Below are 8,762 nucleotides of genomic sequence, written 5' to 3'. Positions count from 1 at the left end.
ACTCAAACAGAAATAGATAAATGACCATAGACAATTAAAAACCAAATATATAAACATAGGGGAGTGATAAATTGCTAATTCATCATTTAATTGCTAACTACAATTAATTTAAAGCTATATGGTTTTAGAAAACGTGTGGTCTACAATTTGTCACGTGTAATTTTCGTTTTTATTAATAAAATAAAAAAAGATTAAAAAAAACGCCAAATTAGAGTTTTAGATGAAAATGTCAATATAGTGCTTCGGAAATATCAACACAATGCTTTGAGAATGTCAACACGATGCTTTAAGAATGTTAACCCATTGCTTATATTGACATTCTACATGTATTATATTGACATATTTTATATAGTATGTTGACATTTCTGCTTTACGAAAAAATTGAAAAATTTTTGAATTTTTTTTCAAATTTTGACGTCGGAACATATGCATATATGATATCGTTGGAATCCTTATAAAATTATCTTTAATTTGATATATGTTATATGAATTTAAAGTTTTGGGATTTCTTTTAAAAATTAGTTATAACTAAACATGTTAATTGACATTAATACCCCTATTGATATTTTATGGAATTAATCATATGGCTTTATTGACGTTTTTTGTTGATCGTATTGATATTTCTTGGTTGATGATCTAGACCCTTAAATTGAATATCTAATGACGATTATTTAGTTGTAGTTAGTTAGCAATATAACACTCCCCTATAAACATAAATATATGTGAAGTAAGAACGCAGTAAATGTGGTAAACAGAAAATTACGCTTCAAAATAAAATGCGGTGAACGTGGATCGAACACGTGACCTTCAGATCTTCAGTCTGACGCTCTCCCAACTGAGCTATCCCCGCTTTTGTATCTTGTTTACTTTTTTAATTGTTTAGATCCTATTAGTTATTTTAAGTGTCACTTTCATTTCTGATTTCTAATACTGGGTTACTTTTGTGTGCAATAATTGTATCATACAATATGTTTATATGCATTTTCATTTATGCTTCATAACAATATAAGCACTATTAAAGTATAATATAATTTTCAAATATATCAAATTAGTGAAAATAAACATAAATCATGATTAATAATAACTTTTAATTGACTTTCAAATTAATTCTGTATACTTTCTACGCCCCACATAAATAATTCACTTTTTGTGAGTAAAGAAAAAGCTTTTATTTTATTTTTATTTTTATAGTACTCCTAGTTAACGTAGATTATGTTTATGTTTTTTGTAAGTATTGTGAAAATGGGAGTATATAAATTATAAAGAATATGTATAAAAAATTTAATAAGAAATTTTCTGAACCGTTGAAGTATTATTAAATAAAAGGGTTATTGGCATGTAATGCAATACAATAGTGTTTTATATTTTTAATTTTTTTCTAAGAAATTCAAATGTGACAAATGATATCATCAAATTGACTGGATTGTGAATTTTCCATCAACGATAGATTCTAACTTATTAAATAAACATGGAAGAGGAGTTGACATTTAATTGATGGCATGGGACATCACTTAATAATTTAGTTTAAAAAACAAATTACATATCATTAATACTCATAATTAAGATTTTTCTCTTCCATTATCTTTTGTCATCTACGATGCCATCTCACTCTTTCTATTTTTTTTTCTCTCAACACAACATTGTTCTCCATAGTTCACGTTAACTTTCTAACCAGTCCCGGCAAGCCGTTTATGCAAATTTTCCACCATTTATGCAATTTTTCCACATTAACTAACTGAAGAAAAATTCTCATTACGTTCATGATATTATTGACCAGATTTGAAGTTTGTAAAAATATAGAATTTTATAAAAATAGTGTGATATTAAGCACCAATTGACTTAAAACATTATAAAATGTCTAAAACAATGTAGAAAGAAAGAAAGCAAGCAAACCGTGTCAAGTTAAATGTTCAGATAAAAGGATTATATTGTTTGTGCTAATTGTGGACTTGGACAAGGCCAGGCTTATTTGAGAGATTCCATAGGAAGAATTTATTTTGACTAATAAATAATTTAATACTATAATCTACTACTCTCCCCGTTCTACAAAAGATGTCACACTTGTGGGACGTCACGAGATTTTAGGAGGTTTTGTTTTGTGTGTTAAATGGATAGAGAATATATAATTTTTATATTCATGTGAGAGAGAACTTTTTCCAAAAAGGGAAATATGACATCTTTTGTGGGACAAACTAAAAAGGAAAGTGTGACATCTTTTGTGGGACGGAGGAAGTATTTTTACCCTAACGAATGTATCTTATGTTTTGGATAATCGATCCCATATTCTTTCAGTCCACCACCGTATTACTATTACTATTACACAAATTAAACCTAAATTTCTTTTGTAATTTTAAAAATTTTACTCAATCTTTGTAATTTATGATGCTATACTCTATAGTAGGTTTGTGTTAAAATGACAACACCTCTTAAAGTGACACCGTGACACCACATATCCAGCAATATTATAAACGCTACACAACAATATTATAAATGTTACACAACAATCTATAGATTGTTGTATAGCGTGTTGGATATTGCTGGCCGAGAAAAAATTGTTATATACAGTGTTGTATAATGGTGGCCGAGAGTTTTACTTGAGGTTTTTTTTTATTGCCACATGGCAGCTTATTATTCGTCCACGTGTACATGTGATTGGCTAGGAATGCTGGTATGATGTTATTTTAAGAGGTGTTATGATTTTAACGCACACCCTCTATAGTATTTATTTCAATTTTATTCTGATATTCTAATTTATGATTCTATAGTATATTCATCTCAATTTTATCCGAACATCTACAATTTATAAATTTTATCCTCATCTTTTTAACCAGAACAAATTTAATCAATTGTTTTTAGATAATTATTTTAAAAAGGAAAGATTGATATTAAATATTATTATTATTATTATTATTATTATTATTATTATTATTATTATTATTATTATTATTATTATTATTTGTTTTTATATTTCAATGATTATTTCCGATCAAATAACTTATCTTCTGGAGATTATATTAATAAAATATTTAGGAGCTTACACTACAAAAAACTGTCAGATTACCAGCGAAAATTAGTAGCAGATATAGTATGTTGCTGTTAGTAGCGGATTGGCAACGGAAAGTCAACTAGTAACTGTACCAGCAGAATTAGTAGCAAATTTATGATGGATTTTGATTTCATAATTACGGGTCATAATTAGCAGCGTATATAGCAACAAATTGATAGTCACTGGTAAGTAGCAACGACTTAACGTCGCCAGTAATAAATTACCAACAATATTGCAACGGATTGATATTCACTAGTAAGTAGCAACACACAAATGTCGTTGGTAATATATTACCAATGGAATTACAATGAACTACTTTTCACTAGTAAGTAGCAACGAAAAAATGTTGTTGGTAATAAATTACCAACAATGTTGCAGCATACTGATTTTCATTAGTAAGTAGCAACAGACAAATGTCCTTGGTAATAAATTACCAGCGGAATTACAACGGACTAATTTTCACTGGTAAGTAACAACGAACAAATGTCACTGGTAATAAAAGTACTAACAATATTGCAGCATATTGATTTTCACTAGTAAGTAGCAACAGACCAATTTCGTTGGTAATAAATTACCAACGAAATTACAACAAACTAATTTTCACCGGTAAGTACCACCGAACAAATGTTGCTAGTAATAAATTACTAACAATATTGCAGCAGATTGATATTCACTAGTAAGTAGCAACAAACAAATATCGTTGGCAATTTATTACCAACGGAACTATAGCAGACTAATTTTCACTGGTAAGTAGCAACAGACAAATGTCGTTGGTAATAAATTACCAACACATTAGCAACGGTGAATGATCTGCGACTAATTAACAACAAAAAATTCAACTGATAATAATTATTTTAACAGAAAGTTGCAAAATATTACTCCCTCCGTCCAAATAAATATGAAACGTTTGCTTTTTGACATGAAATTTTATGTAGTGTTGTTTTGTGAGTTTTAAAAAAGAAAGAGTAAAGTAAGAGAAAGAAAAGTACAAATAATGTTATTTATATTTTAGGAAACGTTACATTTTTAATGGCACAATTCAAAAAGGAAAACGTTTAATTTTTAATGGGACGGAGAGAGCAATTAATAATAACTCTGACTTATATTGTTATTATGTTCGTTAATTTTAATGTAAATTACAAAATATTAATAAGAAGAAGAAGAAGACATTTTCAATCATGAGAGTATACAAATGATTGATTTCCCTTTTATGTCTGTCTAATCACCAATGATTGATTTTGATATTTCAAAAAAAAAAAAAAACATTACTCTCTTTTAATTATTTTATTCTCTCTTTATCTCTACTACTTTTATTTTCTCTTATTTAATTGAATATAATTTTCTAAAATCCAGTCTCCAAGAGAAATCAATCATTTGTAATAGTCATAAGACATTTCTCTCATCTCTAATAAAATTTATATTATAAAATCTATTAATACTCCCTTCGTCCTAGCTCAATTGATTGATTTTTTGTGCCGTTGTTTTGCAAAAATGATAATAAATAGTTAAAGTACAGAGAAAGTAAAGCAATAGAGATAATAATATAGAAGAGAGTCGTATATACATTATTCTCTTACTTACTTTATTTTCTCTCCGCTTTAACTATTTATATCGTTTTCCCCAAACACGAGCCGAAAGGCAATTAATCATTTGAGGTGAGACGGAGGGAAGTATTAGTTAATTATGAGTTCTCTTTCTTTATTCTTTCTATTTTGTGAAGCTTTATGAAGCATTGGTGATATAATTAGACACACAAATTAGCATTAAAAAATGTCCTTATCTTGTTGCATTGAATTAATAAAAATTAAATATAATATAATCACTAAATAAACTAAAATCTTTTACTCCCTCCGTTCCGCTTAAGATGACACGTTTTCCTTTTTAGTTTGTCCCAACTAAGATGACACATTTCCTTTTTTGGTAACTTTCTCTCTCCAATTAATACACTCAACCACTTTTTCTCACTCCTATTAAAATATTCATCTTTCTTTATCTCTCTACTTTAATACTTACACTTACATTCTCTCTCTCCAATTAAACACTTTAATCAATAACTCCTAAAACCTCGTGCCGGCTAAGCAATGTGTCATCTTAGCCGGGACGGAGGGAGTAATAAACTATTGTAAGGAAGAGAAGTGATTAATGTAATATACTTATAATAATATTTGCCGGTGGAAATAAAAGTGTATTAAAAAAATATTGTCTGCATTAAACTAAAAACAGATAAATACAAAAATAATATAAAATAATTTAGAAGCTAGTGAAAAACGTATTTTGCAGAAGAAAATATTTACTATTAGCTGATAAAAATAGAGAAGAAAATTAGAAAAATAGCAAAGTATTATAGGCCTAAACAAAATAAAATAAAGTGTCCATATTAATAAAATTAAATCCAATCAAGGTGAGCCAAGAGGGATGTCTTCAGCCAAAGACTCCTAATTATTTTTTATTTTCAGCGCAGAGATCTTCTTCCTTCTCACGCTTCTATAGCAAATCTGCAGAATAATTCTCTAAATAGAACCAATCAATTTAAATCAATCAACAATTACTTCCCTAAATCACTCACGCTCCAAAACACGGTTTTGTACCCTAATTAGTTCCGCCTCCCTCACTCACACACACGCACACACATTATTCTTTTCGCTTTTCACAATCATAAAAGAAGTAGAGAGAATCAAGATAGAGGCCAGAGAGGAGGAGACACTACTTTCAATTCTTTCTCCTGAATTTTCAAGTTCCGCCAAAGGTAATCACTCTCACAGTCTCACACCATTTTTTTTTCTCCCTTCCTTTTCACAACAATTGAAGGACTCCCCATTCATTAGGATTTTCGAGAAGAACAAGCCTACTCCCTTTCAAGTAAGTATTGTTTTATTATACTTGAAAATAATATTTTAATATTTTTTTTCTACAGAAAACATGCTTTTAGCCTGATTCTTGGGAGTCTGAAGTGCGAATACTTTGGGAGAAAAGAGCCAGAATTCAATTCTCTTTATTCATTGCACACTTTAAGAAAATGAATTTTAAGAAGCAAGGAAGGCCAGATTATGTGCTTGCAGAGACGTGGGATGGATTGGTTGAGTATTGGAAGAAACCAGAGGTTATAGCAAAAGCAACTATCGCGAGGAAGGCCAGATATACCGCGCCTGATGGACCTGACACTGGATACAATATGAATTATGGAGGTTCATCATCTTCCGCTGCAAAAGCTCCGAAGTTGGTAAGTGTGATATATATAAAAATTCTCATAGCAGATTTATCATTTGTAGTAATGTTAGTCTTATTATCTTTTGATAAATAGGCGGCAGAAAAAGGTGTTCCTGTCGGTGGCAGTGTGTATGAATCGTTCATGGCACAATACAAGAAGTGAAGACTATAAAAGAGAGGATCGACCAATATATGTAGTCCTAACACTCGAGTCACTCTAATTCTTCGTCTAGTCGTGATGATTCTACAAAATTAGAAGATAGATATTTTTTTTTGAACATCGTTATAATTTAAACTCGTAACAGTATTAGACTTCATGTTTTTTTGAAAAAATACATTATTAGTTATCAATTACTATATTATTTTTGTTTACAAATTAATTAGTTTATTTGATAATTTGTTGGTTTGTTGTAATCATTTTGTTGTAACTGGATTAGAAAGCAAATAATTGTAACAATAATGTGTAACTTGAACTTAGTATCAGAATACCAATTTGTGATTTTTTTAAAAATTATTACATATTGGCGAATTGAGCTTGTTACAAATTCGTTGCTAATAGTTAGTTGCGATGTTAGTATGTTACTAAAGTTTTAGATGCCTATTTAGATGCATATTATTTTATTCTATTATTGAGTGATTAGTATCAGTATCTTTGTGCAATAAAGCAGTTGTATAATATGTGGAATGTTGAATAATGAGCGGACGTTCAAATAATAATATTCGAATAACATTGAATTTGTTATGCATATTTGTGTTTGTTAATACACACAAAACTCTGGGGTTTAGTAGTCTATGTGTTAGAGTTTGTATACTAGAAATCACGTTTCGAGTGATTAAATACTGTAAAACCCTTATTTTATTTTCCAAGGAATAAAACAGATTATTTTTGTCATAATGATAGTTATGTTTTACATTTAATGGATGTTAATGCATGTTTAAATGTATAAGTTAACTTAACAAAGTCTAAGTCTTTGTTTTAGTAGACCGGTTGTGGGCGGCGTCCACTTTAAGGTAACACGGTCAGTCCTAAACAAAGAAAAAGAAGAATTTCACAACCTAGTTGGAATTAGACTATCCAACGAGAAAGGTTGCAATGTCAGTCCGCATATTTCTAAGCCTTACTGAAATAAGATGACATTGGTGTGGTATAACACTGAACGGATCTAACAGCAAGACTTGTCCTTGAGCTATCTACTGAAAGGCGAGGTCTTGATATATATTTGTTTCTTAATCAATGTAGGTTAGCATTGAGCATACGGTATTGATTATGCATTACTTTGACTTATCAAATGGTGCGGGTTTTTCGTAACCCAATGATCCTGATATATTGGGTAGTGGTGATTAATATCTAGCGGTGCTAGGATTGCTATTATGTTGAATCGTGCGCGTTTGATAATGTTCTCAAGAGGAGCGCGAAACAAGGCTTTATTATTCGGAACCCAGTTAGTGGAGTTTGATCACTCTATGAATAATAAATCAACGTTTCATGTTGAGTCCACTCTTGGAATTAATAAAAAATTAATTAATTAAGTTCATAGCAGACATTAATTAATTAATGGACATTTCTATATTAAGCGCGAGAAATAAAAGTTAAAACGGAAACCTGGATTACTTATAATTTAGGATTTGGATGGGGAGAGTTCAATATTACTTCTGTAGTGGCTGCTCGTAATATTCCAATTAAAGCTTATATTAAATTTTGGGTTCAATTTAATTAGTAAAAAGTAAATTGGATGAGCCCATATCCCAAACCTTCCATAGATCCCTGTCTGTGCCCAAAAGGAACTTAATATATATAGGAGAATAAAGGAGACAGAATAATCACAATTTTTATTCTTAAAATTTTTGAAAATTTCGCCCCTCTCATATATTGAGCTGGTCGAATTTCCTTCTCCTCGGTGGAGTAGTTTTTCTGTCTTCTTTATTTAAGTCCTAGTACTCCAGTGAGATCAGCCCACACTGATATTGGAATACAGTTCCGGAACCAGAGAGAAGATCCGTGATTCAGCATTCAAAGCGTCACGTAGAGAAGCTGCTAGCCATCGTCAATTCTTTGGAGAATTAATAAGGTATTATTCCTGCTCCGTAGAACAGCATGTTTTAGGTTTAATTACACTTAAAGCATGATTAATTCAAGTTATGAGCATGATATATGTGAGAATTACGCGAATAGATTTTGTCGAAATAATCTCCTAAATAGATCTGATTTATGTGATTTATTTGTTCGATTTAATTTCACGAACGCTTCCGCTGCCAGCCCCATCAATTGGTATCAAAGCCAGTTCTTATGTATGCATGTCTTAAATTCAGAGCCAGTTCACGAACGCTTCCGCTTTCGCTGATTATTTGGATTTAAATTTCGCGAAATTCATGTATGCATGTCTTATTTGATTACGAAGCATGTTCTTATTTTATATTATTTTATATTATGCATGATGAACTCAAGAAAATTCGAATCAAAAGAACTTGAATTATTCGATTATACGAGACGTGAGATCCGTCGGCGCTC

The 8,762-nt window shown here is 30.3% G+C and overlaps 1 non-coding gene across 1 annotated transcript; it reads right to left on the bottom strand.

Moving 5' to 3' along the window:
- Window positions 1–777: 777 nt before the first annotated feature.
- Window positions 778–850, bottom strand: TRNAF-GAA. The gene has a single exon. It is a non-coding gene; the product is annotated as a tRNA-Phe (tRNA).
- Between the last annotated feature and the right edge of the window lie 7,912 nt (window positions 851–8,762).

Source organism: Salvia hispanica, chromosome 4 (genome assembly GCF_023119035.1).
Source record: "Salvia hispanica cultivar TCC Black 2014 chromosome 4, UniMelb_Shisp_WGS_1.0, whole genome shotgun sequence".
NCBI lineage: Eukaryota > Viridiplantae > Streptophyta > Magnoliopsida > Lamiales > Lamiaceae > Salvia > Salvia hispanica.
The sequence above is the reverse complement of the archived record's forward strand: the minus strand, read 5'-3'. Positions and strand labels throughout refer to the sequence as shown.